The sequence below is a fragment of the Anser brachyrhynchus genome (genome assembly GCF_964034855.1).
Source record: "Anser brachyrhynchus genome assembly, chromosome: 12".
Classification (NCBI taxonomy): domain Eukaryota; kingdom Metazoa; phylum Chordata; class Aves; order Anseriformes; family Anatidae; genus Anser; species Anser brachyrhynchus.
Window position 1 is genome coordinate 411,752 of NC_137707.1, and position 23,309 is coordinate 435,060.

Here is a 23,309-nt window from a genome sequence, read left to right on the forward strand (position 1 = left end):
CAAAAAAATAAAGTCATACAACGGGAATATTAATTGCCTCTCTTGCGGATTTTACAAAACACACAAAATGTTTTCTTTTTTTTTTTTTTTTTTTTTTTGTGGATTGGCGCGCTTCCCTTCTGCATGGAAAATACTAGCATGGGATTTACAGCCCAGCTACAGGGCTCGGGATTAACAGCGCTGGCATCTTTTGGGCATATTTTTTCTTTTAATGAATGAGCTTTCGCTGTTAATGAGGAATAATCGTTTGGCTAATGAGCTTTGAAACATTAAGAGAAAAGAGGTTTTTTTTTCCCGTTAATCGCCCTGGTGCGACCGCATGGATGGATTACAAAAGACAGCAGTAGGAACGCAGTACAAAGGGGGGGAAACGTCTTCTGGAGTGGGATAAATGCAGAGATGGGTGATGCGTCCCTGCATCTCTCCTTCCTTTTCTCTCTCTCTCTCTCACTCTCTCACACTCTCTCTCGCTCTCTCTCTCTGCCAACTGCTATGGGTTTCCATAACTCTGCAATCAAAGTGGATGTTCGGGAAAGATTATTATAGTCAAACAGTGAAGCGTCGGCTGTTAATGTCTCCAGTGTTTAATCATCATACAGTAGAATGGTTTTATGCATATTTCATTTGCATATCATTAAACTGCGTTAGCGCGGGACGTTCAGAGCTGGAGAGGTACAAAGTTGGGGGGGAGAGAGGGAGAGCGAGAAAGAGACAGAGAGAGAAAGGTCCCTATGATGCCTATCTTCAAAAGCCAGGGACTTGTTCCATGATCTGTCTTCTACTTTTACTAAAATCATGATGACTTGGAAACCTTTGAAGTTGGATATAACCTTGGATTCTTCTAATTCCAGCAGAGTGATGTATTAGAAAGGGGGAAATGATGCTGCGCTAGACATTTAAAGGAATATAAGCTCCAGTGGAATGGAAATAGGAGCTCTTTGGGGAACGAACTGGCAGAGCCAGCCACAGCTTCGACAAACACCACACTTCTTGGTTAATATTAGTAAAGGATGCCAGAGTAAAACAAAAGAAATGAAGACAACATATACATTAAGATGGGGATTATATTTCTCTACCCTTTCTCTTTTTTTTTTTTTTAAGGTAAAAAGAAGGATGGAACCAGCGGTAATTTACAAGCTAATTAGTGAACAGTTGCCTCTTTCTGTGTTTGTTTTTCTTCTCTCTTTTTTTTGGAGAGGGGTGTTGTCACCGCTGAAGTGATTAATCAATTATTTGGTAGCTCAGATCCTTCTCCACTGGCACTGATCAGGACGAGAAGGTGGTGGTTGCGGGGGGAGGAACACAGTGGGCTCTTTGTAGATCTTATACATGCACAACATATTAATTGGGGTCTTTATAAAGCTCCCTCAATAGACTGTTTCTTTCGTGGTAAAACAGCAGCTGGTTAGCCACCGTTGGCGACTCTTCAAATATCACTTTTGCTGGGGGCAGTTCTTTTGCTGTTTGTTGATTTGCTTTATTTTCTTTCCCAGTGGAGGGGGGCTATGGGTGCAATGCTACCACTACCCACCGGTTTTGAATGGCAGACAGACAGACAATATAGATATCAAGACAATCTCTCGAGCTGAATGCAGAACTTTGCTTCAAAATGAAATGCTGTTTTATATTTTAATTCTCCTTCTTCTCCCTCCCCCACTTTTCTTCTCCTCCAAGTCTTTGTCTTGGTTATGAATATTCAGATGAGCTGTGATGTGATTACACTGTGCAATTACTTGTGTCCATGGCGGTGGCAAAGGCACTGAGGAAAGACAGAGCCAGACAAGCTTGGAGCTCATTTGGGGTTTGTTTTCTGTATTTTTCCCCCCATCTCTGTAGCGCTGCGGCACATGCAGATGTCGCTGTTGTTCTTTATAAAGCCCTAATGATATGCGAAAGCATAACGACCCCATTTGGGTGCACAGCATCAACGAAATATTATTGGGGGGGGGGGATCCTGACTGAAGGAATGTCCACATAAATTATTTTTATTCAAATGAGTTGAAGGAGGTGGTGGTGAGGCAGAGGAAGTCACATGAATACATGCATAATGTTAATATGCAGAAAGGTTATCGCCAAGGAGAAGAGTGTTTTCTGCACAGTGCTTGGGACAAACAGGCTCATTAGGGAATAGCACAGCCCACTGCGTGATTTACTTATTTATCATTACTCATACTTAAGCCAGGGCACCAGGCGCGCTCACTGCCTGGAGACTCTCTGAGGGCTGGGAGCTGGATGCCTAGACGATTCCGTGTTTCCATTCAGAAATTTCAGTGAAGTGCGTGGTAGGAGGGGAATGGAAAAGGAACCGGAGGGTGAATGTGTTAAGTTCCACAGATCTGCAAAAAAGGAGGGGCCCATGACAGCCTTGAGGGTGGAACGACAGCACAGCAGTGTGCGTTGGTGTTTAGACACGGTTGCTGGTTAATGCCAGGCTTACATGCTCTTCTCAGGGGACAGCAGCTCCGACGCAGTGGGCACTGGGTCTCTGCCCTGCTGGCTCTGTGTCTGCAGCGTGGGGAAGCCGGGCCAGGCAGGGCTCCTCCTGCTGCTTGTGCCACCAGAGAGCCGGCAGCGGGGTAGGAGCTCCTTCAGCCGATTCTTTTTCGAAACAGTGAATGTTATCACCAGATAAAATGTGATACAAAAATGTGTGCACATTGAAACGGGACTTCTTGGCTACTCTGTGCTCTGCTAGGAATGCTCTTCTGGATCAGGGGCATGCACCTACATATATGAAGAAAAGGTTGACAAAGATAGAATGGGCAGCACCAAACAGCAACACCCTACTTCCTTCATTGTTTGACATTAGATTTAGGAGGGTCTTTCTTGTGTGCTTGCCTTGCACAGATCTCGAATGGCTTTACCTTCACAGCAAACTACCTGCTGGTGTGGGCAAGGCTCAGGTTGATGCCGGGTCTTCAGGGAGGGAGCATGGCTCTTCTCTACACCCAGAAAGAGAGCAGGCAGGACAGAGAGGAAAGGCCATTGCAGATGGGACCTGTTCTGAGATGAGTTGTCCCCTTCTCCCTTCCTGTGGGCACACACAGACCTTACCAGTGACTCCAGGAACAGTACTGAGCAGATCCCCAGCTGTCAGACTGGGGTGGTTCCTCTGCCTCTAAAAAGTATGCTGTCTGACACAGACAGTATGAGTATATACAGTATGAGTACCTGCCCAAAGGAGGCTGTGGACCTCTGAGCAAACAGCAACCAGGACTCCTTTAGGCAGGCTCCACCACGAAGGGAGCACTAAAGAGCCCCAAACAAATCCCCAAACATAATTATGTGCTAGTTAGCATCTGTCTAAAACCAATGGGCAGAGGATGCAGGGGCCCACAGCAAAGAGGGATGTTGCTGCCCAGTGCTGCTTAAAGATTCATAACCACAGGCCCACCTAGCTGTCCTCTGTATCTTGTTCCTTCCTGCATGTCAACAGATGCATTTGTCACGCACATGCACACATGCAAAGCCACCTGGGAGACTGAGTACAAGGCAACAGCCTGCCAATTCAGATCAAAAATAGGACACCAGTACCACCTCTAGGCAAGAAACCAGGCTCTCTCTGCTCGCAGTGTCAAAAAGTGCAAAGATTCATGGCACAAGAGATAGCCTGATCATCAATCCGACTCCGAAGTTAGATGTGAATATTCTATCCATGACCACACAACATTATCAAAGGCAAAGAGAAGACATGTTGTCATCCTGACAAAACACAGCAGGTATGCCAGCCAGCCTAGAACACAGTGATCAGCTCAAAGCCTGTTTGCTGTAAGGAACTGAGCAGCTGCGACGAGCTGGAGTGACCTGAGCAGATCACATCCACCCTATCCAATTGCTTTCTGATCCCAGAACAGTGGCACTTGTGACCTAGACCTTGCAGAACAGCAACCAAGAAGGTGTCGCATGGTGCTGCCCAGTCGTTCTGGTCTCCAGTCTTGTGACAGCTTTATGCAGAGGCTCTCTGTCAAAAATGGTGCCTGGCAACATGGAAGAACAAAAACAAAGACAAGGTGACACTGCCCTTGTCATTGTTCCAGGTACACGAATCCTTCCCCAGACCTGGTTCTGCTCTGGCAGGGTGGCAGAGCACAACAGAAACCTCAGTCCTGGACAGCACCTTCACAGACTGTGAGCCTTCATCATTAGGGAAGGGGAAGGTCAGGGTTGAAAGGGCAGAAGGCTAAAGACAAATGTGCCGTGAGGGGGAGGGTATGACGAAGACCGAAATGCCGGCTCTGAAGCACAGAGGTGGTGGTGCAGTCAGTCTCAAGTTCCTTACTCCAACCACACACAGGTGGGCATTCAAAACCACCACTGGAGGAGGGCCAGAAGGAAGAGAAACTGGGAGCAACATGCTACTGCCAGCCTGCTGCCTGCTCCTGGGTAAGAGAAACCCCAGGGAGGAGGGAGTCGAGCAGCTCAGGACCAAAAGCCTACAGTCACTCTTCCTACAAGTGCTCCCCAGTGGGGGGCGTGCACTGGACCATATCTGCAACAGGTCCATGTGTGTAGCAGAGGAGGTGGTGATGCAGCCTGCAGTGAGCGAAAATGACGCTCGCTCTGTGATACCCATCATGATCTGCATAGTACTGAGCATGCTCTCACGTGGCTTCTGTAAGGGTGTTCTGGCCTGTACAGGCTACTGCTGCTCTTTGACATGCATAGCTGTGTAATATCACCTCCACTGTCCCAAACAATTTCTGATTACAAGTCTGGGACCATTTTGAAGTGAATCTCCCCATGAAGGCTTTAGGAAGGGGCAGCTGTTATAACGCTACAGGAACCATTGCTCTGGTTGTCAGTTCACCAAATACCCTGAAGAAATTGCTATTTAGAAAAGGAAATTCAAGCATTTATGGGACATATTGATATTCAAAAAAAGAATTGTTTTGCAAATAGTAGCACTGCTGAAGAGGGGAAAGAAATGCATCAGTCATTTGATATTACATATAAGCAGTTTATTAAAGAATTAAATATTTATAGACTATAAAGCAAGCAGGGCGATGAGTTGCAAACAGCTTGCTGAGAAGTATGTTATAAACAATGAGTCTGTCAGTGACTAATAAAGTATGGAGAACACAAATGTTTTATAAAATCACCAAGCCAGCTATGAATCTCCAAAGCTGTGATGCTGCAAGACCCACCAAGGTTCCTGCTGCAATGCAAGCCTGGAGCCAATATGGGAGGGACAATATCTGATATGTGGAGCACAGACACATGCTGAGCACTCGTGGGAACACACATGGTTCAATGCCTTAGAGAGATTTAATTTTTCACATTGTTTTAAACACAGATCTATTAATAGGAAGTGAAGGAATTTTCAAAGAGTTCAAGGCACTTCCCTCTTCAGTTTTTCACTGCATCTACTCTTCCATTTCCAACAAAATTATAGTTTGTGATTCAGACTTAAATCCCACTGCAAAGCCTATTCCTTCCCTCCCAAACATAAAAGATGTAGATACCCCAGGCATCAGCTTTCCTTTTCTGAACAATGACAGACACATCACATTTATAAAGGTTGTATGAGAAGAACAAATAGTTTGTAGCCCAGAAGGACAGGGCCTTTTTGTTGGCAGGCATTAGAGGAAATTCTGATTGACAATAAAAGTGTGCATTGTTTTCTATGTGGAAAGGACAGCTCTCATTTTTCAATAGAATATAGACATCAGTCACATTAATTTTGGGGGACAGCGCTGTTTTATCACTAGTGGAGATGTAATTAAAGTCTCTCCAGCTTATTTTTTATTTTTTTGAAGCCAGCTCAAGGCCTAGAAATTATTTCTAATATAGGATGCGCTGACACCTTTGGTCATGTCAAAGCTGATTACTATAGTTGTTCCCACAACTATAAAAGTTGTTCCCAAAGTGTGGTAAGATGGCTGAAGCTCCTGAGTAGTCACAGCATTCATGACCCTTTACAGTTCACTCTGTCTGCGAGCCAGCAGGACTGAGACCCACTTGAAAAATCCCAGTCATCACAAATCCCACTCCTCTGACAGTCACCGTAGTAAATATCATCCGTCCAAGGCAGCAAGCCAAAGTGTTGTCTGCTGAGAGGATGAGGGGAGGATCTGTACAGAGACAGGAGACAGAACATAGCTGCTGCCTCCTTGCTCTCAAATTAAGCCCCTATGAAAATCCATATTAAATTAACACAGGAATAAGCAGGCAAAGAACTAACTGGGGTTGGTGAGGACTGATTTCATTTAAGTTGTGGAGAGAAACCTCATTTTGCCACCTGTTCTTTCTGCAATTAGACAAGGTGGTAGATTTTAACCCTCTGAAACATAATTGAAACAGGTACTTTTTTATTGTTAAAATCCTTTAATCATTCACGCTTATTTGCCAGGGAAGGTATATCAGACCAAATTTTGTTTTAAATAGCAACCTTTGCTGACTTGCATGGAAATTATTACGATGTAGTTTGTATCTCAACAGACTTTTAGGCTGACAAAGTAAGTATACAGAAAAGCACAAACCCCATTGGTTCCAGATGACTTGTTTGAATGGTCCCTCACTGGAGAGCACAGAGCCTATTATCATCAGGGCTCCCTATAAGCAAGTGTGGTACCTTCCAGAGGGCACTATCACCAGCCTGATGGAACAGCACTGCAAGAATCCTAAAGCATGATGCCCAAACCAGGACAAGATGATTTGAACTTCAGCGTTCTTTTCGTCATACTACATTCTCCCTTCTCTCTGCAGTCTGGCTCTCGTCTCTCTCCACGTGCCACCGTGCTCTCATCTCTCACCACGTGCCAACGTGCTCTCATCTCTCACCAGCCCACCATGACATTTTTGGCCCCCCAAAAGGGGGGTGATTTTACCTTCTATTACTTCATCACCCTCCTTACCCACAAACCTAAAATCATGGAACAATCATGCTGCAACATACTTGACTTAGGGTGATACGTAGCAAGGATCTTGCCTCCCTTTCACAAGCTGCTAGCAGGATACAAAGGTCTATTCTTGACCTGTTCTCATCTCTTTTGTTGAAGATTTCAATACTATGCTTATGCTAGTTCAACCCCGCTGGGCCAACAAGACACATCACTTCATGACATAACTCACTGACCCAGGCTTTGACACACTTTTCTGTTCCGTACTCCCTCTTTATTTTTCATTTTATTTTTTTTTCTCTCTCTCCTTCAGCTGTCTTTATTTCCCGTTTCCAGGACCCAGACAAAGCACCCTCCAGCACTCACAGATATTCTTCTCCATTCCTGACTTTCCTCCTTCCACCCAGGTGTTTTGGTGGATTTTACGTTGCTTGAAAAACTAGCTCTGCTGAACCTAAAGCTCCTTACTTCCACTTGTCTGCTGTAGCTACATTACTTCCAAAGGCTGTGGAGTTGCAGGAGAAAACTGCCCTGGGAGAGGGTTAGAGGACAGATGGTCTCCAAAATGTAAAACTTTCTCAAATGTCTTCATGTTTAGAAAGGCTATCTAGTTAGTCTCAAGAGGCATAAAGTGCATTCTCCAAAGCCTCAACAGACCAGCTGGATCACATCTCCATGAAAATACGTACTTTGTTGTCCTATATCTTACATACCTCTCTCAGAATATGAACATATTTCAGAAGATCACAAATTTTCTCAAAACATGCTGCTTCTCATTCGGCAGCTCTGAATGTATCTTATTCAAAGTATATACTACACCATTCTCATAGACTTAGGTTTTAAATATAGCAAATATAGATGTGCTTCATATATTGTGTTATATATGCTCCCCATGTACATTGAGAAGGGTTTATTTTACTTTAATGGACTCGTTTAAGCAATATTTGTCATCTGGAAGCCTGCGAGTGAGGCTATTGCTTAGCACATTCCTTCTGCCTGCCCTGTGAGATATATGGCTAGAGGATGCTCCTGAAGCACCTGGCATGTGTCCCACAGAACCATTGACTCCCAGCAGAGCACATGGAAGCAAGTGCTCTGTTTGCTAAAGTGATGTATGGCTGTCATCTCACCTGTTAGCTTTAACACCACAATCCTTGATCACTGAAAATAGTTTAGAGTCTATCTTGCAGTTCCTCCATCCCAAAGCAGTGAATCCTGAACATGCTGCACCCCTTCATCCAAAGTCAGGCTGGCGTTTCACCATGGGTTTAATCTATTATGTCTGGAAAACTACCAAGGAGGAGGAGGGGGACATCCTGCTTTCCTCCTTCTGCGTGTTCCTGCCATCTCCCGTGACATTAACCCGCATCAGTTCTCACCCAGGCTACCTCTCCGATCAATCTCATGCTGCAGCTGAAGGAGCACCAATACCAGCACAAACGAGCTGAAGGATCAAAAGTTAAAGGCTAGGAAGGGAAGATGAGAGGTATGGAATTTTTCCGCTTAGCATAGAAGGTTATCTACGTTTAAATAGCTCCAGAAACTGCACCCTTAGGTTCTGAAGAAGGGTTCTATAGCAAAGACTGTGAATATTTAAGTGTTTACAAAATGAGGACAGAAATCAACTAACTTGAACAATTCACAACTACAAGACAATACTGTCCACAACACCTGATTAGATCTTGGATGGAATTACTGCAAAGGCACTTGTGCTTTATGATATAAGACAGTTTTTTGTTTGTTTGTTTATTTTGAAACAAGAAAATTAGAAAGAACATTTGGCAGTGGACAGACTACCTTATAACTACCCACGGAAGAATTTTTCTGCATCTTGTTGAAAAGATCATGACTAAGTAAATTCTCATCTTTGCTGGGGACTTTGAGAAACTCCAGCAGAGCTTCAGCTAGTCATGTTTGGAAACTGAACCCTAGCTGGTTCCGGGGAGTAGAGGGGTTCATGTGCTGTGGGAGAGGGCTCTGGATGCCTATCATCATGGAGAACATCTAATACCCTCTTCTAACAGACAGTAACTCAATAAACATCCCTGAATTTGTCTTTGGTAACAAACACAGTGCTATTATATAAAACCTTCCAAATTGAAAATGATCAATGTGCATTTAGGAGCTATCAAAGATATATCACCTGTACTTGCTAGAAAGAAGAGAGAATTTTAGAAGCTGCTGTTAAAGCCCACTATCCCCTCCTCCCTTTTAAACCAAAGAAAAGCACATAAAAGACAGAGGAAAAACAGGTAGCTCAGATAATCTACATCTTCAGTCTCTGAAAAAGTCTTACCAAACTTATGCTATGGTTTGATATGCCATTGTTTCACTTAGCCACTGAAGTTTTAGAGGTTTCTATGTCTAGGGTTATGCCAGACTCATGAAATACAAAGCCAAGGAATATGAGGGGTAAAGCAAAGATAAGGTGAGAGAAAATATTTAAAGCTTTAGCTGCCCCCATGTACTAACAGTAACTTCCTCTTCCTTTTGGCTACAGAAAACAGGGAACAGTAATGCAATAGTAAATGCAGGATTCTAGTCAAGGACTACGGGTGGCTGTGTGCTAACTCTTCTTCCTTCTCACCTAGCTGCCAGAGAAGAAATTCCTAGAAAACAATTGCCAATTCTCCCTGCGACATATACATTTTAAAATATTCTTTGAAATTGTAATTATATCTTTGCTTATTATAGAAATAATCCAGCTGCCCAAATGCCTTCTCTTAGTCTAAATAATTCTTTCAACTTAAAGATGCCCAGGTTTTACTAGTGTTTTTTGTCTCAAGCCTTGGTTTATTTTACATGTAGTCCAATATATAAGGTCAAACTAGGCTTGTGCTACTCTGCCCTTGTCACAGAACAAAGAAAGGGGTTAGCACAATTAATATGTCTCAGCTTACAGTGATAGTCATTAGAAGTTAGTGCAACTTGCCTCAGACTGTTGAGAGTCATGCCATGGGCCACATAATCTCAGTACTCTTGGGGCAAAACATACAAAGGCCTGAAGTTGGCCTCTCCCTGCAACTTTGCAAAAAGATGTCTCTGAGCTCTCTGAAAATACATAATACAAAAGAATAATCTAGGGTGGAAAGGACCTCCAGAGGTCACCTAGTTTAACCCTCTCCTCAAAGCAGGTCTAATCAGATCAGGTTACTCAGGAACTTGTCAGTATACCTTCAGCTTTGTTCCTGAAGATGCCAATAAAAATCTACATATAAAAAATCACAACATGAGCGATTACTCTTAACTGGAAAAAGCACGTCTGCTAACACTTAAAGACAGATGGACCAGAGAGCCTTCAAAAGAACCCCAGCGGTCTACAGACTACAGGTTCAGAGCAGCTAATCTAACCTACCTGCTATTTAAATCATTAATTCTTAAACATAGAAAACAGATTATTCCTTTCCCCTTGGCAGAAGCTTCTTCATATTTGAAAGATGTTGTCATATCAGCCTCCTCTACTGCTATTATAAAATTTGCACGTAAGAGCCAATAGAACAAGACAGAAAACAGTTTGGCATGCTGCCTTTTGTACTTTTGCTGATTCATCTTTTTAGAAGTGTCACACAAGCAACCATTCTAGAAGTGATATTGCATTAGCACCAAAAGCTTTCCAATGTTGATTCCTGGCCTCCATTTACTTTCATAAATAAATGCAGAGGATCAGGTTGTTATATTATTATCAAACACCATGGAAGACTGGTCCAAAATAGCACTTCCCATCTAGCAAAGGGCTCCTACAGTTTCATTCATGCCTAAGAAATAATCCATTCTGTTTGTACAAGCATGCTGAAACGACTTGCTCTTGAGAGGTGAGATGGATTCCTAAAGAGTCCGACCCTTTGTGATTCATAGTCAACAGATGCTCTTGAACAAAGGCAGGTCAGGTGGTAATCCCCTCTATTTTGTCTGTAGCAAAAAAGCAACATGAGACACATCAAGAGTTTGCATTGAATTTCTGTAGCAAGTACTTTACTATCTCCAGTAGGACAGCAGCTTGTGAAGTTGAGCACAGGTTCATATCTGAGAATGGAGAAAGCAGACATCAGACTGCAGTACAGTTACGTCTGGCCTGGTTTTAACAACTTGCAAAAAGGTATTTTCCTCCAGTATCAAGTAACTAAGCAAGCAGTACATTGCCTTTGAAGACACAGTCTTGTACATCTACTAGAGGTCAAAAGGCTTGGCTCTTACTTGGAACTCTGTCGCATGCTTTCTTTATGACCTGGATCTATCACCTGAGGGTTTAAGCAAGAACAAAGAACTTGAGTAAAACTGGAGCATTTGTCAGCCACTTAATGGAAATTCTTGAAGGTATATTATTCACTGTGTTTAGAAAATCAAAGAAAAGGTGGAAAGAGTTATAAATAAGCAAAATAACACTAAATCATCTCAGAATGAAGAATAAATGACTAGCCAGTAGATACCGTCAGGAACTCAGCAAGTGTAAGGAAACAACAGAGATACACTTTCAACTATCCCAAAACCAATGCTTGTGCACCCTAGAGGGAGCCTACTGCTCATAGCAGTGGGGTTTGTGGACTTGCCCTACACATCATCTTGCCTGCCACTGCTGGAGATTGAATACTGGAATAGATGGAACATGCAGGGCATTTCTTATGTTGGTCCTGCTTTTAAAAGTGACTGATATGGCTGAGCTGTTCAAAAGATTACCCTTCCTAAATTCTTATCTAACTTGTTTATTTTTAGTGCCAAAGCAACATAATACAGAACTGTGTTTTGAAGCTATAACTCAAAAAGGTAAGCCTACAAGTGCATAAAACTGGCTCCTCTATTAGTATTGTGACAGGCAAAATTCTCATTACTACCCAGTATGTCTCCCATGTCTACAGTTAGCACCTTTAGTTGACAAATTATATACATCTAATTTTTTTGGTTGGTTTCAGTCCTTAATTTTATAAAATACATGTATGTTCTTTGCAACTTCTATTCCTTTTTCATAATAGCTTTAGGATTAGAGTAGGTAGACATATCTTGAAAATTAGCAGGTAGATAAAGGATTTACATTTATGTACAATATATCAGGATTAGCTAGGGCAGAAGGATACACTGCAATTTGAGTATGTGTAGATGAGGAGAAGGGTGCTTTGAAACAGGCTTGTTCCTTTCATGCTCTAAATGGAAGCAAATTGCATTGAATATCCCAACTGGATATAAAGAACTTGTCTACTGAGTATAGCACAAAGTGTCTATAGGAACCTGGAATGCTGTAAAAGATTTGCTGAGGTGCTATATTACATTTAAAACACTGATGATTTTAAAAACATACAGTTCCATACAACTCTACTGCATGGTCTCTTCATTCTCCACTGCTGCACACTTGCATGTACATTCTCTCTCCCGGTGGCTATTCTCTTCTAGTTCAGGGTAGAACAGAGAAAGCAATTTCTTAAGGTCCACCAATAAAAACAGCCAACCACAGAAATACCAACAGGATTAATATTAAAGCAGGGAAGATAAATACTCAAAGCTCAGAATGATGAAGACAAGCTGTGTGCATACATTACTATCCCTTCACATAAATCTCAATTATTTCCTCAAGTCCTCAGCCTTATTCCCTGCTTGTGCTGTATGGCTGGCAAGGAACAAACCCATGTTCCACATCTGAGTGCCAATTCTGTCTGCAATGAGACAGCTGTAAGCCAGGGTGACAGAACAGGCAAGGAGAGCAGCACGGTCCTACTCCTGCACCTCGGATGTCAATGAGCGTTTTGCCAGAAACTATAATGGGAACAAGACTGGTCCTAGATGGGATCAGTAAACCCATAATTAGGTTCTGAATGAATGGGAATTTCTTCATATATAGGAATATATATTTGAACTGCAAAGTTAACTGCAACCTTAGTATATTTTAGCATGTTTTCCATTATACACAACAATGTGAAGGTGGATGAAAAGTCTATGCACTAGCCTAATTCAGCATGCGTTTTCAGCTACATCCTCTGCACTCTGCCTATTAATTCTTCAGCCAGTACTTACTGTAATATGCCCAGACTTCAGGAACATGAAACAAACAAACAAGAAAAAGAGAAACACAAAAAAAACCAAACCAGTAGTGAATAGTTTCATCCTCCGCTCCATTGCGGAATAACACATTCCTTCCCACCAAAATTAGTTCATGGTCTCAACTCAGTAAAATCCAGTTACAGGCCAAAAAATGCACTTTCTACAAGAGTATCAAATCTCAATTCCAAATTCAGAATCGTATATTTAAAACACTGTTTATTTTCTCTTAAAATGCATTCCAACAAGCTTGCATTCAGTAACAGGTATGGCTTCATCTCAAACTCCAAACAAGAAAGACAAAGTACACAGTATGCTTTGTGTGAAGTGAAAATCTAAGTTTGCAACAGTTTGCACACGGAGTATGCTGTAATCACTTCTAAACAGGTTGGTTCTTGGTGGAATTCCCTTATTTTTATTTCTGCTGTAAAAAACATAGAAGGTCTAGGTAAATGCTCTGTGCCTCCTTCCAACTTCCTCAAAGTATCTGGAAATGTAGAGAGAGTAGAGCATCTGTGGTGGTGGGTAGTTTAACCCCGGTAAGCAACTGAGCACCACACAGATGCTTCCTGACTCCCCTCCCCACCCCAACTGGGTGGGGGGACAAGATTCAGAAGGGCAAAAGTTAGAAAACCTGTAGGTTGAGATAGAGACAGTCTAATAGGGAAGGGAAAGAAAAAAAGTGGTGCAGAACACAACTGTGTACCAAGCTAACCAATGTCCAGCCAGTCTCTGAACAGCATCAGTTCCCCTGGCTAACCCTCCCCATTTTATTGTTCAGCATAACACCATATGGTATCGGATATCCCTTTGGCCAGTTGGGATCAGCTGTCCTAGTTCTGTCCCTCCCAGCTTCTTGTGCACCCCCAGCCTCTTCACTGGCAGGGCAGCATAAGAAGCTGAAAAGTCCGCGTTTCTGTGTAAGCACTGCTCTGCAACTCCTAAAACATCAGTATATTATCAGCGCTATTTTCATTACAAATCCAAAACATAACACCATATGATCTACCATATTATGAAGAAAATTAGCGCTCTCAGCCAAACCAGGACATCCTCCAAACCTCCTGCAACTACAAGTGCAGAAACCCTGGTTCAAGTTGCAGGCTGGGACCAGACACTTCAGCTCCATCTCACTGGAAACAATGACAGAAACCCAGTAAAGGAGATAGTTAGTTGCTTAATGAAAAAGTCTTGTTCTCAAACTCTGCACACTATACAGCTAAACCGAAGCAAACTTCCATGGTGAGAAAATGTGCAACACCCCTAACAACACACTGCTTTTAAAGGAGAATGAACACAAGCCCTCTTCATACACATCTCTCTCTTCTTCCCCTTGCTGCTATTTATGTTTCTCTCCATTTCACATCTTGCCTTGAGGAACAATATTTAGGTCCCCGTGGGTGCTGGAGGTAGCTGAGGGGATTTGCACAGTCCAAGGGCTCCAGACCTTGTTTAGCAGTGATCCCGTGGCCAACTCGCCCAGGCGGTGCTGCCCAGCGGGGCTGCTGCTAGGGCAGACCGCGCAGCGCGCCGTCGGCCGCCGGGCACCCAGATCCGTGCTGGGAGGCGGCGCAGGCTCCGCGCTGGCTCCACAGGCCAGCTCCTCTGTCCGCCGACGGCCAGCTTGTGAGCGCAGGATGGGACCCAGTGCGGCTGCACCCGTCTCTGTCCCAGGCTGCGTCAGGCCGGTTCCCGCTCCTGGGCCAGGCCTGCTTCACGCTGCCGGCCGGCGGGCGCTGCTGGGCCTCCTGCTGCCGCCGTGCCTTGTGCCTCGCACACCCCAGCCCGCCCGCCTGCCCCGCGCTCTCGCACAAGGCCTCGTCGCTCCTGTCAGGCTGCCCTCCCCAAGGTCGCCGGCCTCGTGGCGGAGGCTGCCCTCAGCAAGCACCGCCAGCCATCTCCCACCAGCAGGTCTGTCTTTCCGATCCCTTTCCCGAGTATTTTCAGCTTCCCTGGGTTGCCATGTTATGGGTCCATTAGGTTACAAACAAACTTTTACTGAACACAAGCACGGCACACACATAGAGAGCTCCATAAAGCCAATGGGCGGTATGGTAAACAACATACTTCATCTGCACACTGCCTTCAACTTGTCCTCCTTTGGAAAATTCCCTCTGCATAAAATTTTCCACACTCCTACTGATCACTGTTTTATTTTAAAAGCTTTTTTAAAGGATTTGATTTTAATGAGTACAAGGCTCAGACCAGAAATACTGTATTTCTTTCTCCTGAATGATGAAGTAGGCACTTGGACTCTCTGCATTGATTTCTAATCTGCCATTTCATGCTCTGCCAGTGAGCCCTGTAAACCAGGATCATTCAGCTGTCCCATGAAGTTTTCTGTAAGTAAGAATAGTTAAGGCTAGTTAGGGCAAAAGGGAGGAACTGGCTGTCAGAGTCACAACCCTTAATCAGCCTACAGCTCTTCATCACAGCAGACTGGAGTAATAATAATAACAATAATAATAGCAATAATGAGAGAAAATCTGTATGGACTTTCATAAAAAAGGAACTCAAATTGGAGTTCTGCTCCTCAGGAAGCACACAGCCCCTCCTCCGTTTCCCAGGGAGGGCAGAATGATGGAGAGGCAGGAAATTAAAATGGCAAGGATCTTCTGATAAGAAATGCAAATTCATGGGGGCCATCATGAGTAGACCCATACACAGATACACTCCTGAGTACACATGGATTTTGTCTTATTCACCATGTGCACCAGACCCATGGCTGGATAGCAAGCCTATTCTCGTTTCCTAAGAACCTGTGTTCCAGAATGTCCTTCAGTACAGGCATGCTGCATTCGCCAACTAGTGCAGCAATTATACTCCCTTTGATCAACACTTGTTTTAGATTTCTGTTGAGAAATGTCTATAATTAAAGTGACAAAGATCTTCCTTTCCCACATGCAAAGGAGACTTATTATTTGCTACTCTAAGGCAAAGTCTGGGTTTTTCATTTCAGGTACCTTTGGTTCAGAGATCAAGAACCATATTCTTTTCTTAAATAAAGACACATCAGCGATTTAATTTCCATGTATTCTGTTGAGCCACATCAGGTGCACACACCACCTTATCTGGGTCTGGCTGTCTGCAGTGCCATCAGTGCAGATGCTCTTACCCAGCTCTCAACCACCCTCACACCACCCACCACTATCATTTTTGTGGAGCCAGAAATATTCTTTAGATTCATCCACTGCTGTAAAGTCAGAGCTGTAAAGTCAGATCTTTTCCTTCTTTAAATGTGACTAGCTATTTACTCCCTAACAATTCTGCTTCAGAGCTGATTTAGCATTTTTATTGGAATGTGAAAGCTCTTAAAAGAAGAAAAAAATCTAATCAGGCAGAAGAGATAGAAAACTTGCTGAATTTTTTCTCCCCCCTTTGCACCCCTTCAATCCTATCAAAAGCACATCTTCCATTCATTGCTTCCCGATGTCATTATGACAAGCGGCTACAAATCAATAGCAGAAGCAAAGGCAGGCCTAGCCCGCACTCACCAAGTGATAAAGATTCACTCTCAACCCCGATTTGCTAATAGCACATAATAGCAGCCATTGGCGCCCCGCATTAAATCATACATTTCACTCTGCGTTTATTATGGGATTTTTAAAACTCCTCACCAAATTGGATTTTCTCGACGGTCTCTAATTTCCACATTTATCATTTAAAATTAAACTCCTCTGTGGGGAGGGGGTTGGGAAAAGGGGAAGGAAGAGAGAAGTCATGCAGTTCTGTATTTTCCTCTTTCTTTTTTTATGAAAACCCATAAATAATCCCAGGTATCATTGCCATCAGCCCTGAAGTTTTATATATATAAAATACCAGAACTTAGGATGGAATAGCTTTAGGACTGTGGTTACCTTCATGCAGCTTTGCAAAAGAAGAGGAAATTAAAGAGGAACCAATAAAGAAACAGATTTTAAGTAGGAAATCCAATAAACAAAATAGTCAACAATGTAAGCTGGTATGAAAAGTGTTAAGGAAAATTACTGTGGATTTCCACAGCTGCAAGAGCTAAGTAGCAAGGATAAGATGGACCAAAAAGACTTAAAGAAACAAACAAACAAAACCTTATTATCTCTTCCAATTTGCAGAAAATTAATTTGACAAATGAAGTGAAAACTTAAGAACAAACTCATCTTTTACAGCAGATTTTTCTTAAAACTAATTCCCTTGTGACGAGGACCAATGAAGACAGGTGATATTCCTGAAACAACTGTTCGTTGAAATTTATTATTTCATCCCATTCATCCTACAGGCATCATCATGTATAAGCCTATTGGTCAGAGAATTATGTTTAACAGTGTCTGTAGGAGCACACGCAAATTTTTAAGAGAGAGGCTTCAGGATGAGGCAAAGATGGCTTGTGTTTTGGTAACCACTGGCCATGCAGACAGTGGAGTCTAAATGTCCCAGTTACACCCACTGGAACCAATAAACTGGAGTCTTCATAGCTCAGGTCAGTATAATCCAATGGTATTTCCTAGGGAGTGCAGCTTCTAGTGAAGGCACATGGTGCAGATACTGGTTAGTCATCTGATTACACCTGATCGTTTTAAGTAAATGAAAGTATTGTTTCCTTTAGATGATGCCCCAACTGAAAGGAACCACCTATTTGGAGGACCAAAATTTATTTCAGCCTTGTAAAGCTGACAAAAAAGATGTCATAATAATGGCAAAAGTGAGTTCAAAAAATATGCCCAAGGTGCTTTGGCTCGAGGAAGGTACAGATAAGGTACTGGTGGTTTTGAAGACAGGACAGGGTCACTAAAGGCATCCTCTCGTAGAATGGGGTGATGTGGGACCATAAGCAACATTAGGGTGAAGAAACCATGCATACAGCTTTGGGTGTTTTTCTTGATGCTTTGTTTGGTATATTCAAGAAATGATTACTGTGGCTAGTGCCAGAAGAGGTGTTAGAGTACTTTGCTGAGCTTCTCCAGACACTCTTTGAAGCTAGGTCTGATAGGTGCTGACTGCATGCAGAGACTGGGAATTCAAGCTTTTCAGCCCTCCTCTTGTCCAAAGCAACTTTACCTACTCAGCAGAGCAAGAGTGATTTTGCAGCTGTACAGAAATAGTGCAACAGACTGTTTTTCAGACGTGGAGACTTGAAGATCATAATTCAATTGGTGCTTTGGTTCTGAAGCATAAAGCCAGTTTTCAACACTACATGTAAATAAGCCCGTTTACTGAACTCCAGAAAAGAAAAAATATGACTACTTACAACTTTCTACTGTAGAGGAGCCAAAGTAAAACAGTATGAGAGAGATATAGAACCCCTCTGCTCTGGAGAGAGGACGAAAGGGATGCAAACATGCCTGCAACCTGAATGGAATCTACTGCTTGTGATTCCAGCTTAAAGAATGCAAGAAGCACAGACACTGTGAGAAATTTTGATAGGCAGACTCTCAAAGAACTTCCTGCTTTATGAGATGATACGAATGATACAAATCCTGGGGTTTTAGTAAACAGAGATCTGTATCAGAACAGAAATTATCAGGTAACATTTTCTGTCTTCCCCCCAGTCTGCTCACATTACAAGAGGTGCAGAGTTCAATGAGCATGTGTCACAGTTACTGATCTTAGACCAAGCACAGCTCTGCTCACCTTGAGAGTATCAAAGCCCATGTTTCTCCACCTGTGTCAGCCCTGAAAGAAGCATCCAGATCCCAGACTATTTGAGGCATTTTACATTAAAAAAGGAATTTGAGTTTAATGTGAACAAAGGTAAGTGACTTCTGAAACAGAAGGTGATGTAATAATGGCATGGTGAATTAAGCTTTCACTTATCCAACTATGAGATGCGAACTCAATCAACCCACTACCTAATATCCAGTTAGTAAAATCACCCCAATTCACAAACTATGTAGTTTAACTAGGACTCTGCTTAAAAGAACTTGGGAGATTTTTGTTTTGGTAAGTTTGGGTTTTCACTAAAGAGCTCCAGAGATAAAATTCCTTATAAGGCATTACCAGTTCAGCTGCTACACATCATCAACCATATCACAGGCAACACTCCGAACAACTTTTAGCCTTTTTGTGGCTGCATCAATGCTACTCTGAATCCCAGCTGAATGCAGGAGCTGCTTTTGTTTACTTTGAAATTATCTTCTCCTAACACTTCTGATAATAGTCACAAAATTCCAGATCCTCTCCTTTTAAAACTGTTACCTGTTACCCTAAGCATCAGCTGTACTACTAGGGGTTGGAATATGGAAATGCTCCTGAGAACTAGTCACCTCTTACAAAGTAAAAGAAAATCATAGCATGATTTTTCCCTCCTTTAAAGTGCTGATAACTTTCAAGGAATACAGTGGTTACTGGTTTAGAACCTGAGTATTGGCCACCACTCAATTTAAGAAGCGACAATTGGATCTCTGGTATCTTCACAGGAAGAAATGTCAGAACATGAGTCTGGCAACTGCAAAATCAAATCACAACTTTCTTTCACAAGAGACTTCTGTTTAAAGTTAGAACATTAGTAAGAGTTAATTTAGGCACAGAGCAGAGGGAAAGAACGAAATGTTTTAGGTGAAGAGCTTTCTTTTTTTTTTCTTTATTTTATTTTTTTAACTTCAGACATCCCATACAGTAAACAGCAAAGACAGACATCTTCCTTCACATTAAGTAATTTTAAGGATATGCCAGGGTCCCATTTCTTTTTTCTTTGTCTATTTTTTCTGTGGTATTGCCTATTCAGATTGAGGCTTTCTGTTACCATTTCATTACTTTTTAGTTCCATGTCAACGTTCAGACATATGAACAACCCCAGGTATTGGTCTCTCTGGAAGACAGCTTTGAATATATATCCTTCCAATGCCTCTCATGTATAGCCATACTGTTTCTTACTGCTCTAGAGTCTGAAACATCCTGTAGGTTTATTGATTCACCTAACCACGTTAGTGATTCACACTAACGCCACTGATCTTTATCTTTTGCATTCTTCCTGACTAGTGCATCAAAACTGGAAGTATGCGACACATTACTCTCCAACTGATCTGCAAGGTTTTAATACCACACAGTCAAAGTTCCCCCACAGCCACCATCTTTCCTTCAGTTGCAATTGAGAGAAAAGCATCCCGAACTCAGTAACCTGAATTATCAGAGTAATTCTGCTGCTCTTGAATAGACCACGCACGATGACTTCACAAAATGGTTGCTTCCATCCTGACCAGAGATCAACTTCCTGTGCAGGGAAATTGTCCACCAAGGACAATTGAGCCAAGAAGTATTCTGCACACTCCGATCTCTGCCACTGCAGGAATACGGATTGGCAGTTACTTGTAAACACCTCACATAAGGAGGAGTTCTTGAAATGGACAGCAAGGTCTACAGGATACCCAGGAGTAAAATGATTCAGAAAAACAATGCCACAGAAACATGGTTTCAACAGTTCTGATGGTTAGAAAATCATACCCTGGGTTAGCACTTTTGTGGTAAGAATATGACAATAAAAAGGGAATCTCATTTCCATGTTATAATCAGCAGAACTTGGATATTCATCTACAGAGAGGCTAAGCAAATCTCTCTCTGCATGTGTAAACAAAAACATGGACATGGTCACCTTTCAACTTGAAGAGGGCTGTTGTACAACTGGGTCTAAACTCTACCTGACCCACTTTTGCACAGATTTTTGCAGTTCCTGCTGGAGTAAACGTTGATCACTAAAACATTTTCTCTGCAGGAATTATCTCCCCTATGAAACTTCCCAAACTAGAGTCAGTACATTTTGTTTTAAACTACTTTGTTCAGACACTTCACATTAAGAAATGATATGTACTAGAGTATTTCATGCATGTTTTGCAGTAATGAAACAAGCTTTTAAATGAGCTACCTGTATGAACCAAAAAAATGTTTATGGCATTAATTGGTACTGCAACAAATCCTTCATTATAATCAATCACAGCTACCATGGAATAGCAAGTGATCTATGTCCAAGCCCTCTACTGCCATGTTCATACATCCCAGATGATCAACATCAGACTGCACAGGGATGTCTTGCACTCTTTTCTGTTGGCACTAAGACACATCATAAAAGAAACTGAATAATCACTGAGCTGGTGTTATAGCCCAAGGGTCAAAGTAGTATCTGGAACATAAAACAGTGAAGTTCAAGCCATTACTCCAATGAACACCGAATGACTTACAGAAATGATGTGGCTGGCATTAAAGCAGACTGCAAGAAGCTTGTTCAGGATAGCCAGCTCACTGACAGCCATGGCACTCGTGCAGGATGCGCAAGGCAGCAGCCCTGAGGCCTGAAGCAGGCAGGCACAGGCTCCGGCAACACAGAGGAGAGGCAAGCCAAGGCAGCACATTGGTTCTTTTAAATCTTCTTTGCATGATGCCTCTTCTTCATCCCCCACTTCCCAGAAGAAACTCCCTCCCTCTGCTCCTCAGGTGCACACTTATCACTGCATAAGGCTTCTTCAAAGCTACCCAAAAGTATTTTCTCAGATTTCAGGTCCTGGAAACATACAGGAAATGCAAGACTGTTGTTTAGGCACATAGATTTCAAGGTTTACGATAGAAAATAAAACACAGCTAAATATATCAGAATCTTAATGCTTTCAAAGCCAAAAGGCAAGCAGCCTTTTCAAAATAACACATGACTTAAAAAAGCTTAGGGTCAGCAAAAATGTAGGACGGTGAAGGCTCCCCAAAGTTTGCTCTTATACTTATTTTACCACAGCAAGTAAAGGGTTTAGCCAAAACAAATAAAATAGAATTCCCACAAGTTGCCTTCTTATGCTCCCGCTTACGGTATCAGTGGGACAAGACACGGCAGCCAACTCTGCCAGCGTCCCCTTTGGGAGAAACAGAAAAGATTAAAGAACACATAAGTTGTAACATGCTTTTATTTTCCTACCTCATTTAAGTGAGTGCTGACAAAGTATTTCCTTGTACCTTATGAAAAGACAAATTCTGAAGCAAGTCTATGATTAGCCACATGCCCTCAAAAACTTGATAAATCAGCACACAATGGAATCTATACCTGGCGTTCTAGGCCAGCAAGCAGAGTCTGAGACCAAATGTCATCGAAAACATTGGTGGCACAGAGGACTGAGTTTAACTTTCACACAGAGTGGCATGTTCTGTGATACTCATTAGCTTCTAACATTTCTGTGCATGGTCTCAAGGACTGAAATTTAAAACACAAATAATCAACCACCCAGAGGCTGAGAGGATGCTAAGATTCTGTATCCTCTTCTGTGGAACAAGGACAGAAGAGAGACTTAAGCTAGCACACCTTGACTCTAGTTAAGCCAAGAATTAGACGGAGGGCATTTTCAGCAACATGTCCTCGGTGTTATAATTTGTTTCTTTCATTCTGTCAGTGCTCAAACTTGTTGACCTTCCAATCATACTTGCCCTTTCTATCCTCATCTTCGCTTGCTGAGAAGTATGTTATAAACAATGAGTCTGTCAGTGACTAATAAAGTATGGAGAACACAAATGTTTTATAAAATCACCAAGCCAGCTATGAATCTCCAAAGCTGTGATGCTGCAAGACCCACCAAGGTTCCTGCTGCAATGCAAGCCTGGAGCCAATATGGGAGGGACAATATCTGATATGTGGAGCACAGACACATGCTGAGCACTCGTGGGAACACACATGGTTCAATGCCTTAGAGAGATTTAATTTTTCACATTGTTTTAAACACAGATCTATTAATAGGAAGTGAAGGAATTTTCAAAGAGTTCAAGGCACTTCCCTCTTCAGTTTTTCACTGCATCTACTCTTCCATTTCCAACAAAATTATAGTTTGTGATTCAGACTTAAATCCCACTGCAAAGCCTATTCCTTCCCTCCCAAACATAAAAGATGTAGATACCCCAGGCATCAGCTTTCCTTTTCTGAACAATGACAGACACATCACATTTATAAAGGTTGTATGAGAAGAACAAATAGTTTGTAGCCCAGAAGGACAGGGCCTTTTTGTTGGCAGGCATTAGAGGAAATTCTGATTGACAATAAAAGTGTGCATTGTTTTCTATGTGGAAAGGACAGCTCTCATTTTTCAATAGAATATAGACATCAGTCACATTAATTTTGGGGGACAGCGCTGTTTTATCACTAGTGGAGATGTAATTAAAGTCTCTCCAGCTTATTTTTTATTTTTTTGAAGCCAGCTCAAGGCCTAGAAATTATTTCTAATATAGGATGCGCTGACACCTTTGGTCATGTCAAAGCTGATTACTATAGTTGTTCCCACAACTATAAAAGTTGTTCCCAAAGTGTGGTAAGATGGCTGAAGCTCCTGAGTAGTCACAGCATTCATGACCCTTTACAGTTCACTCTGTCTGCGAGCCAGCAGGACTGAGACCCACTTGAAAAATCCCAGTCATCACAAATCCCACTCCTCTGACAGTCACCGTAGTAAATATCATCCGTCCAAGGCAGCAAGCCAAAGTGTTGTCTGCTGAGAGGATGAGGGGAGGATC

The 23,309-nt window shown here is 42.4% G+C and overlaps 1 protein-coding gene across 46 annotated transcripts in view; it reads right to left on the reverse strand.

The window, feature by feature from the left end:
- LOC308176543 (uncharacterized protein) overlaps positions 1-23,309 on the reverse strand; it is a 129,003-nt gene that overhangs the window by 42,373 nt on the left and 63,321 nt on the right. For 34 of the 46 annotated variants that reach the window (XR_013938313.1, XR_013938314.1, XR_013938338.1 and 31 more), the window contains one exon: positions 21,011-23,308. The exons of 9 other annotated variants lie outside the window; for them this stretch is intronic. The gene's annotated coding sequence lies outside the window, so the exon portion shown is untranslated. 3 more of the 46 variants (XR_013938331.1, XR_013938332.1, XR_013938333.1) reach the window with 3 other exon arrangements.